The 12,121-nt window shown below is 35.6% G+C and overlaps 1 protein-coding gene and 1 pseudogene across 7 annotated transcripts in view; one reads left to right on the top strand and one right to left on the bottom strand.

The window, feature by feature from the left end:
* Cpeb1 (cytoplasmic polyadenylation element binding protein 1) overlaps nt 1-12,121 on the top strand; it is an 89,010-nt gene that overhangs the window by 49,007 nt on the left and 27,882 nt on the right. The gene's annotated exons all lie outside the window — the stretch shown is intronic.
* LOC124089165 (septin-7-like) lies at nt 7,325-10,767 on the bottom strand (annotated as a pseudogene).

Raw genomic sequence — 12,121 nt, 5'->3', positions numbered from 1 at the left:
GTTTTCTCTCTAGTAAAGTGAGGGAATTTGACTAGTGGACTTTTAGTTCCTTTCTTGCTTCCCTTTGTGTCTGACTTTCTCATTTGGGACGTGTAAGGGCTTTTGTCCCAGAGATTCTTAACCCTGCATGTAGTAATAATTTGGTCAATCCTTATTAAAGGGCCTGAATTAAGAGCACTCTTATTCTCAAATGATCAAACAACCTAATGAGAATTAACTTCAGCAAAATGTGAGTCATGTTGGGAGGCTCTTGATATGTAGTTCATAGAATTAAGAAGGAATCACTCAAAAGATAGGGATGCTGGATTCTGGGCCTCCAATTTTGTCAAAACCATGCCTCTATCTTTCCTCTGCCTATTTCACAATATGGATTTGATTTTTCTCCTTTTGAAGACTTGCCTGTTATTGGAGGAAGAAGATATATTCAAATCTTCTGCATTATGAACAATTAGGAAATGATCCTTTGTTATCTGTGTGCAGTTAGAGAAATCTCAAGGAAGGACTCCCTTCTAGCTTTTTTTGAATCATTCTCGTACCTAGACTGGTCTCTGTAGTCATAGAAATTGTTTTTTCTTGTCTAGCTTGGGTCAAATGCCCATATTTGTGGAATGGAATATCGTCATATATTTTGAGTGTTTCTCCCAAAAGTTGGTGTTGGAAGCTTGGAACTCAGTGTAGTAATCTTGAGGGGGGTGGTGTGATCTTTTAAGAAGTGGGGCCTAGTTAAGAGGTCAGTAAATTATAGGGGGCATTGTCCTTGAAAGGGATTAAGGTGGTTTTCATAGGACCATAAATAGTTCTCTGAGAGGGTTGTTATGAAAAGACCTAGTCTGCCCTTTTCTTCCCTTTGTCTCCTGACTTGCCATGGGATCTCTCTCTCTCACACACACACATGCTCTTCCCATGTTGCTATCCATCATGAGGTTCTTACCAGAATTGAGCCAGTGCCATGTCCTTGAACCTCCAAAACTGTGAGCTAATTAAACCTCTTTTCTTTATAAAATAACCAGCCTCAGGTATCTTATTATTCAGTAATAAAATGTACCAGTACATCCACCTATATGGACCATAACTGTGACAAGTATGGTAGAATCCTGCAAAAAGATGGCATTTGATTCTAGGACAACTTGAATGACATAAGGAAAAAACCATTTAACAAAAACTTGGTTTGTGGGAGATTTTTAGAAAACACAGTGTTGGAAATTCATGAAATAGGCATTAGCCATATGAATATTTATATACAACCTACTATTCTTTAAAAAAAAAAAAAGTACCCCACAATTAGTTATTAACGTACACTCACTAGTATGGCTATTATATAACAACAGCAGAGAGAAACTCTAGAAAATAACAAGTTTTGATGAGGATCACAAGAAATTGGAACACTTATGACTTGCTGGTGGGAATATAAAGTGTTGTGGCCACTATGGAAAATAGTATGGTGCTTCCTAAAAAAAAAAATAATAATAAATGTAGAATGACATAATCTAGCAATTTCACTTCTAGGTATATACCTAAAAGAATTGAAAGCAGGGACTTGAACACATGTGTACCTTAGAGTTCATAACAGCACTATTCATAGTCGACAAATGGTGGAAGAAGATCAATGTCCATCAGCAGATGAATGGGTAAATAAAATGTATAACTGCATAGTGGAAATACCATCAGCCTTAAAAGGGACAGAAATTTTGGTACATGTTTTAACACAAACATCAAAAACATTATGCATTATGCTAAGTGAAATAGAAAAGACACAATGGATACTATGAGTCCACTTATATGACATCCCTTAAATAGTTGAATTCATAGAGAAAGAAAGACAAATAGTGGTTACCAGGGTCTTGGGAAGAGAGGTAGTAATGAATTAATGTTTAATGCTAGAGTTTCACCTTAGGATGAGAGGGTTCTGGAGGTGAATAGTGGTGATGGTTACTAAAAAATGTAATGTATTTAATACCTCTGAATAATGTACTTAAAATGGTTAAAGGGATAAATTTTGTTATATGTATTTTACCACAATAAGAAGTTTAATTCAAATACCCTTTGTACATTTCACTTGATTTGTAATAGGGAGATTAGAAACCTCTCATCTGTTTAAAAATATGTAGCTTATTGGTAGAATGTGTATTTAGCATGTGTGAGTACCTGAATTTGATCCTCAACACTATTTTTTTAAAAAATGCAAATCAGTTCTTTAACAGTGGGAAATTTTAAAATATTTCTTTTCTCCTTTACTTATGTTTCTAGTTCACTTCTGCAGAGTTTTAGCCTGCTGTAACATTTTATGCTAAAGAGTCTTTTGATGATCACATGTCATACTTATCTTCTACAAAAAAGTATATAAGTTGAACTTTAGTTTCCTATTTAAACACTTACATGCTTATCATGGATTGTTATGATAATTGATAGGACAATTGATAAAGCAATCTAAATGTTATACATTTTGATAGGAATTTTGTTTAATAATTGTTTTTTGAAAATATTTCTTAATGAGATAAATGAGACCTTTTTAAAACTCATAATTTTTGGATGACTTTATGATTGCTGCAATGACTCAGGGTTTTCAACACTAACTACATTTCTTTTTTTTTATTTTATAGGTCTTGTACTCTGAGTAAACTTATTCACATAAGTAGAAGCAGTGTCACTCAACTCCTAGAACTCTTTTGAGTTCTTTGCAAAAAAAATCAGTCATCTATCATTAGTTTTAGTCATCTACTTGATGACATTTCCATTCATTCCTCCTTCATATTTGATACAAAAAAAGAAACTGGAAACCATCTAATTTATGAAAAGATTGTTACCTAGTCATACAGACATCAAATTACAGTTTCTTGGAAGCATATGAAAATACTTCCATGTTTTTCTCTGACTTAAAGACACCTTATTTAACTCATTTTACCTAAAGGATTGGGGAAATTTAAATATTGTTAGTATAAAAGTATAAAATATAGGGGCTGGGGTTGTGGCTCAGTGGTAGAGAGCTTGCCTAGCACAGGCGAGACCCGGGTTCGATCCTCCAGCACTACATAAAAATAAAGACATTGTGTTGTGTCCATCTACACCTAAAAAATATTTTTTAAAAAAATATATATATGTAAAATATATTTTAGGGGGTACTAGAGATGTAGCCTGGGGGGTGCTTTACCCCTGAGCTACAACCCAGCTCTCCCCCTGCTCTTTTTTTGAGACAGAATTTTGCTTAATTACCTGGAGCCTTGCTAAGTCGCTGAGGCTGGCCTTGAATTTGCTATCCTCTTGTCTCAGCCTCCTGAGCTGCTGGGACTATAGGTGTGCCGCTGTGCACAGCTAAAACTATATCTTACCCAATAAAATATTATAAAATGTTTTCTTATCTTGTCACTTGCATTAATCATGTCATTTCATGTACCTTGGGCCCATAGATTTAACTTAACCTACAGAAAATGTACAACATACAACCTAACTTTTGGAAATTTTTACTGTCAGAAAAGTAAACTTACTTCACTGAGACCTAGTTCTCTTCTTTCTTTTCCCTTTTTTTTTCTTTTCCTTTCTTCATTTGTTTGGGGATTGAACCCAGGGGCACTCTACCACTCAGCTATCTATATCCCCACTACCTTCTTTAAATTTTATTTTGAGACAGAGTCTAAGTTGCTGAGGCAGACCTTGAACTTGGGATTTTTCTGTGTGCAGCCTTCTTGAGTAGCTAGGATTGCAGGCATGTGCCGCCACATCCAGCCAGATTAACCTTTTATCAGAAAAAGTCTGACTTCATTTTTGCTCCAACATTTTGTTAAGAACATTTCAAGCAGTCATGTGAAAGAATTATAAAGTGAACCTTCTTAACACTTATCACTTAAACAATGAATGTTTTTGTCATATTTACTTGTTATCCATTTATTTATCTATACCCTAGCTGTTTATCAGTACATCTTATTTTATTATTCAATATAAATAAGTTGTAGACATGGGTAGAGTTCACCTCTAAATGCTTAAGCATATGTACCATTAACTAGTGTACAATATTTGTTTACAACTTTTTCTTTGGTCAAATTTATGTGGAGTGGAACACATAAATCTTAAGTGTATTGTTGGATGCATCCTGTCAGATGTGTGCACCTGACTCCCATCAAAATATAGAGTATTACAGCTGGGTGCAGTGGTGCATGCCTGTAATCCCATTGGCTTGGGAGGCTGAGGCAGGAGGATCGAGAGTTCAAAGCCAGCCTCAGCAAAAAGCAAGGCATTAAGCAACTCAATGAGACCCTGTCTCTAAATAAAATACAAAATGGGGATGGGGATGTGGCTCAGTTGTTGAGTGCCTTTGAGTTCAATCCCAAGTACTCCCCCAAAAGAAATTACACACACACACACACACACACACACACAGTTACAATCTCCTTGAAAAGTTGCTTTGTGCCCTTTACAAGTCTGTTCCAAATGTTGCCTTACAGGGGCAATCACCTGATGTTTTTCACCATTTATTAGTTTTGTCTGTTCTAGAAATTCATATAAATAGGATCATAAATAGGTACACTTACCTAAGACTTCTTTCATTTATAATTCTTTTGAGATTCATCCATGTTATTTCTTGTATCAGTATTTATTCCTTTATTGCTGAGTAATGTGACAATATATGCAAATACCACATTTAGTTTTGTTGATGTTCACTTGGACTTCATCCAGTATTTAATGGTTGTAAATACAGCCACTGTCACCATTCTTGTATAGATCTTTTCATAGACATGCACTTCAATTCCTTTTAGTTGAATTTATAGGAGAATTGCTGGGTCACAGGATTTTGTGTGTTTAATTGTATAAGAAGTTGGCAGATATTTTTCCAAGGTGGTGGTACCATTGTATGATAATGTATGGAAGTTCTTATGGTCAAAACCAAATGTTGGCAAAATATGGAAAAGTTCTTTTAATTTTAGCCATCTGGTATATGTATTGTATTATTAACTTGCATTTCTGTAATGACTAATGATTCTGAGCATTCTTTCAAGTTCTTATTGACGATTTATATGTCCTTATGAAGTGCTTTTCAGATTTTTGTAACCCTTTCAAGTATTTGTTATTGTTTTGCTAATTTGCTGAGATTGGCCTTGAATTTAGGATCCTCCTGCCTCACCATCCTGAGTCACTGGGATGGGTGTGTGCCACCATACCTGGCAAAACTAGTATTTCATAAACTTTTAAGTTTTCTTCTGTACTATTTTATACTAGGCATTCATTGGATATAGTTGTGAATGTTTTCTCACATTTTGTGACTTGCCTAGTTATTAATGATGTCTTGAGCCGAAGTGTTTTTTTAAATAGAGAAAAGAGGTTTATTTAGCTTTATAAATTATGAGGTTGGACTGGAGTTGTAGCTCAGTGGAAGATCACTTGCCTAACATGTGTGAAGCACCGAGTTTGATTCTCAGCACTACATATAAGTAAATAAATGAAATAAAGGTCCATCAACAACTAAAAAAATAAAAATTAAATAAGTCTCTTTCTTTTTTTAACTTGGAGGCTGAAAGTCCAAGATTGAGTGACCCTATCTGTTTGGTCTCTGGTGAAGATGTTACAGTCGATGACATTATAGTGGCAGGAGTTGAGCAGAAGTTTTAATTGTGATAGAATTTTCAATTTATCAAATTTTTTCTCAGGATCATTAAATTGAAAAACCTTTGTAGCCAGGTGTATTGGTGCATTTCTGTAATCCCAGCGGCTTGGGAGGCTGAGGCAGGAGAAATCTTGAGTTCAAGGCCAGCCTCAGCACTGTAATGAAGCCTTAAGCAACTTGGCGAGAACCTGTCTCTAAGTAAAATATAGAAAGGGCTGGGGATATGGCTCAGTGGTCAAGCACCCTTGGATTCAATCCCCAGTACCAAAAAACAAAACAAAAAACTTTGCTTCCCTTCATCTCCCTTCCCCCACCAAGTTACAAAGATAATTTCTTATAGAAGTTTTGTAGTTATATTTGGCTTTTACTTTTAGTTCTTTCAGACCCCTATTAATGTTCATATATGGTATGAGGCAGAGGGTCAAGGTTCATTTTTACCCTCATAGAAGTATCTGGTTGTTCCAGCTCCATTTGTTTAAAAAATCTTTGCCAGTGACTTACTTGAATGCAGGTATTATTATTAGAATTGTACTATATGTATTAATTTGGTAGAAAATAACTTGTTAACAATATTTGTTCTTCTAGTATGTGAATGTGGTATGTCTCTTTTTTTTGTTTTGTTTTTTAGTTATAGCATTTTCATGTGGTTTGTTTTTTTTTTTTTTTTTTTTTACAGTACCAACAAAAGTAAAACAGATGCAATTTTTGAGTACAGCGAAGTACAGACTGGTGACTTTTTTCTCTTCAAGAGTCTTATGATTCTTCATTTTTAGTTAATTTGCTCTTTATTTTACTATCTGTAAATGTACCTCCCTCACCCTGGTATTTACCATAAAGTTGTAAAAAGGGGGTTAAAGAAAAGTTTTCTTGTTAGTTTCTACCATATGAAATATGCTATATTCTACTTTGCCAGGGCCAATGTATGGAAAATATCTAAATGTACTACAAATATGAAACAGTAAAAAGATTATGGCTAAAAAGGATAGTAAATGAAAATAATATATATTTAAAGAATCCAAAATAGGCCAGCAATAAAAGGTTAATATAAAAAAGCTCTAAGTGTACTATAAGCATTATAGGTTTTTCCTGTGTTTTTAATTTTTTTTGTAGTTGTGTATGGACAGAATGCCTTTATTTTATTTGTTAATTTTTGTGTGGTGCTAAGGATTGAACCTAGTGCCTCACACTTGCAAGGCAAAGAGATATACCACTGAGCTACAACCCAGGCCTTCCTGTGTGTTTTTAAACAATGAAAGGGTCAAAAAAAAAAAAAAAAAAAGGATCAGCAGTGTTAGACTAAATTTTTATTGTATATTCTGCTTTGAATGGAACCTTTGTATTATAATTATCATAGAATAACATAGTTTCCATCAGGTGATGGCAATTTATGCTAAATGAAAATCTTCCATAGTTCTTTTATTTTGAAATATCTTATAAACAATTAAATCACCACAGCATGATTATACAACAGTAAAATTTTCTCTTCATTAAATTGAAGACATTTAATTTAAAAAAGGGGAGAGAATATAGAAAGGTATTTAGAGCTTTCTGAGTACACAGTATCTCAGACAGTTCAAGGCATCATAGTCTCCATCAAGAACAACAAAATAATTTTTGTCATGCTGTTAAATTCATGATTAACTAGTGCACATTGGTCAAATAGATTCAACAAACACTGATGTCCATGGTGGCATATTGGCAACGATACATAAGTGGTTGTCAGTAGAGAGTTTAAAAGACCTTCCCTTTCTTTTTATTCGTTTTTGAGGTTCTCAAGAGAGTTCTATTGTTCTAAGATATTTTAAATGTCCTAGTTGGCTTTCTCATTCTCAAACTGTATGACATTTTCCTTTCTTAATCCTTTTTGCTGTGCTTCCAAATTATTTTTCATTTGTTTATGGTGCTCTTAAGCTCACCTTCAAAGTCATTCACATTTTGAATTTTTTCTTTTGACCTTCATCTCAAACACCTGCTCATGTTCATCTTCATCTTAGCTGCATGCTCCCTTCTTTCTTTCTTTTGTGACAGAGGGTTCTTAGTAAGCCACCCTTTAATATTGTTATCAATTCCAATGTAAGTCAACTGCCAGTTTTTGTTTCTGTAGTTCATAGTGTTCATTATTGATAACAGCGTTCAAATCTTGCATGTGTGTTCATATCAGTATATTATAGTTGTAAAATCAGTGTTCAATACTTTAAACTTCAGTAACACCCCAAGGATACTGCCTTTCTGACCCTTTTGCTATTAATTTCAGTGATGGTTATTACTGCCTACCACAGCAAGAGGAAACAGTCCTTTATCTTTTTAAGAAGCTTACTTTTTTCATCTTTTGTTTCTAGAAATTTATATTCAGGCCCTGGCTTACTTTTTATTACTTCTAATATTCAGTGAGATAAAATATTCTATGTTCTTGAATTTCTTTCATTTTTTTAAACTCTTGGTGTCAACTGTTAGTGTCCTCCAGTATGAGTGCATCTGCTTTGGCAATAAGCAGAATGATGCTCTTTCATGCAAAGACTTCATACACTCAAAATTGAGTGGTTTAAGTCTATATCCTAAAGGAGCGACATAGTATAAACAGTATTGTGCCCTGTTATCAGGCATCTGACATCTCTTTGCTCAATTCTGCATTTAGGCAGTCCTCAGATTTACTATCAGTGTAGTCAGTAGTAGGCTACCAACAATTATTGTTAGCCAGTGCACCTTCAGATGCTGGAGTGTCCACTTCTGTGAGCAGTAACTGAATACCACCTTGTTTGATTAAAACTCTGGATTGTTTCATGTATGATTTTTTTTTTAATTCCTTGGGAAGGACTCGGGTACTCTGGAGAATACAAATCAGGAAGGAATATTGACTTGATTGAGTAATGTCAACTTTGCCAGCTCAGATTTACATAAGTGTGAGTGCAGACCCTCTTTTCCCTGATTTTCTGAGTGCTTGATTTGAGTGACTGGCAGATCCCACGTAACCCTTAAGGTTCTTGGGTAGTGGTGCTGCATGGTGCCACTGTTGATGTGCCTCTCCTCAGCAACAGCAGATCTCATGCTGACCACAGCACCCCCCCCCAATCCCTCTGCAGCCAGCCCCCGCACTGTGCTATTATGACATTTTAGAATCTAAGTATGTTAATGTTTTAAGGGCTATTATAGAAATCAGTTTGAAATAATTTACAGAATTTGAAGATTATTAAACGCAGTCAAGATTAAAGTAATCCAACGATCATATTTTATAATGGTAAGAACAAAAGAAACCTAATGCTCTTTCCCTCTACCTTAATCTGTAATGTAATTTAATATGTGGTTAAACTTGTAAGGAAGTGATCCTTGATTATCCTAGCCAAATGTAAGGAAGTGATCCTTGATTATCCTCACCATCATGCATTCATTGCCTTCTGAACTATTTCTCTTATTAACAGACAGATTAACAGTAAATCCTTCTCTAGAGTGTGAACTTCTAGGGACTTGTGCTTAATTCACATTTAGCCTTTTATGTTCAATGAATAGTGTGAAATAAGGTTAAAAAGGAAACCAGGACCTGCATATGGGCTTTGATCTGAGAAGCAACAGGGAACTGTTTAAACTTGGGAGAGTGAGCACCATGAAGAAAGTGGTGGTGTGGAAGGATGGCATAAATTAACCTGGAAGACGGAATCTAAGGTGGAAAGTTAAAAATAAAATGGATTTATTTTAAATGTTAACTCCTTCAAGTGTGGTCAGCATACCAGTAGTACTATCACCTGGAGGTTTGTTAGATAAATTCTGGGGCCAAACCCAGACCTACTGAAATGAGATTTGTATTCACATTAAAGTTGGAAAAGCAGTGCTCTAGAGGAACTTGGAGCCACCATTGTGTGTGAATGGGTAAGGGCCAGAGGGCAAACAGTAGTTGAAGTGACAGGTCACATGACAGATGTCAGACTTTTTGCATGCTTATTTTCTCTCTTTAAGCCACCAAAACTGATTTATCCAAATTAGCATTTTGGTTTTCTTGATTTGGGGGAGAAAATAATATCCAGACTCTTTAGAAATACATTCTTAGAAGTGCTGCTCTTTGGGCTTGCCAGAACTTTAAAAAGAACCATAAATCATTGATTTCAGTCATCTCAGCTGACTGAAGTAAATATAACTGAAATAATCTAATGGGGTCAAATGACCCAGTGTCCCTATTTTGTTACTCCCAGGGACTGGAATTTGGGGACGAAGTAGAGATTTTATAAAAGAGCCCAAATGTCGTTGATATACAAACTATAATAGTGTACTTGTTAAAAATCTAGAAAAAAAAATCGGGAAAGGACAGAATTTACTTTGTTTTGTAAAAACTAAAGGAAAAAATCTGTTAGCAGAATGCTACTCTCATATGCATTATCTGTTCATAGTTTATGTTCCTTTATCAACTTGTCCATCAAAATACAATTTTCAGGGCTGGGGTTGTGGCTCAGTGGTAGAGCGCTCACCTAGCACCTGCAAGGTGCTGGGTTTGATCCTCAGCACCACATAAACATAAATGAATAAAATAAAGGTATGTGTCCAACTATAACTAAAAAAAATACAGTTTTCATATAGTGATAATCATAGTATAAATGTAACAGTCTGTCATTTAACTTATTTCACTTGTTGATGTGACATACACCGGGTTTCCCTAAATTTGTCCTTATCTCTAAAGGCAACCTTTAGAATGCCTTGCCTCATTGGTTTTTCAGGTGAGGACTAAAGGCACCGTTTTGTTTTCTCTCTTACCCTCCTTGCCAGGTGCTTGAGAATAACACTTGCAGAGGACTCTGAGCAATTTTGTGCTAATTTTTGGTGGCAGAGGATCCATTAGAAGATAGAAGATTTTTATGCTGAAAAAAGAATCAGGGTTGAGGCTGTAACACTTTGATTCTTGGAACATGAGTCTAGCTGCATTTTGCGTCTGTGCAGGGGTACTCTATTTTAGACTAGTCTTTGTCCATTTTCTGTTTCTCTGACAAAATAACTGAGGCTGAGTATTTCTAAAGAACAGAAGTTTATTTGGCACACAGTTATGCAGTCTGGGGAGTCTAGGAGCATGATGCCAACATCTGCCACATCGTAGTATAATGGAGGGCATCACATGAGGAAAAAGAACAAGCATGACTAGCTCTAGTCATTCTCCTTCTAATGTCATCCAGAGGGTTCCACCTGGTTTACCTCATCTATCCCTAATTACCTCTTAAAGGCCTCACTTTAAGATACCATTAACATGAATTTGGGAATTAAATTCCTAAAAGATGAACTTCTGAGGGACACATTCAAACCATAGCAAGATTGTAGCAAATTTTGAACTTCAAGTTAGTTTACTTATTTCCCTGAGTTGCTCAGTTGTTCATGAATTTGGAATACTTAACTATAGAGAAGATAATAATTATTTTCAAAGGGAAACAATTTTAAAATTTTGAATTTCCAACTTAAGTTGGAAGGATAAGTAAGTATTGATAAAAAGAAATTTGAAGGAAAAGGCATTTGAGACATTGTTCAAGTAGATTGCCTTTAGAATGTGAATTGTCACTTCAACTTGTATTAGGTACCAGTTTTTGTCTGGTTGGTTCTTGGCAAAGGATTAGAAAAAATGTCTTTCAGTAAAAAGGGCCAAGTGCCTATCTGACTTTAGATGTGAATTTGAGAAGTGCAGTGGGCTTTTGTTTACTAAAATTAGCCTTTGCTTCTTAGCTCCCCCCCCCCTTTTTAAAGAAATTCTAGATGTTATACAAATGCACAGAGGCGGACACATTTTTAAAAAATATTTATTTATTAGTTATAGATGGACATAATATCTTTATGTGATGCGTCACACATGGTAGTCAAGCGCTCTGCCTCTGAGCCACAACATCAGCCCCAGCTTCTTGGGCCTTTTGACTCATGCATGATAGTCTGTGTTGACCATTTGCTTCTTAACTTTCCTTTCAGTACGGCATGAAAGGACAGAATATTTAGAATGAGTAAGTTTGGAGAGCTGGGATCAGGGAGCCATTAGAAAGGAGGCTTTTTGAGTGAAATGTTTCTGAACATCAGTGGCTGTGGCTACGGATAGAGTGATTGTATCTCTCAGTTTGTCTACCAGTTTTTGTTGAAGCTTGTAGTCCTGATCTTAGTATTAATATGTGCCCCCTTTTTCTTTGAAAAATGTCCTGGTTTGGGTAATAAATGATCCAGTCACCCCCACAGGTAAAGTGCTTTGCATCAGACACTGTATCAGCTTTTTTCTTTAATCCTCATAAAACGCCTGAAAAGGGTAGCCACTGTTGTCAGTTTCAGTTTAATTTACAAATGAAAATATACTCAGGAACATTGAATGACTTGACTGAGGTCTCCTGGTGGCAGACTTGATGAGCAGAGGAAGGACTGTCACCTTGTTCAGTCCTTGTTCTGCACACCAGGTCTCAACAAGACTTCCAAAGCTACTTGACTTCTCCCAGCCTGATGCACCAAGGTTTAATGTGTACGGCCTCCATTGATACTTTAGATCTAGTGAAGGTATTCCTGTAATGATTAGGGAGAAACTGTGGATTG

Source organism: Marmota monax, unplaced genomic scaffold (assembly GCF_021218885.2).
Source record: "Marmota monax isolate L192 unplaced genomic scaffold, Marmota_monax_Labrador192_F-V1.1 WCK01_AAM20220418_F8-fsc00005, whole genome shotgun sequence".
NCBI lineage: Eukaryota > Metazoa > Chordata > Mammalia > Rodentia > Sciuridae > Marmota > Marmota monax.
Note: the sequence above shows the minus strand (reverse complement) of the source record. Positions and strands in the feature narration are given on the sequence as shown.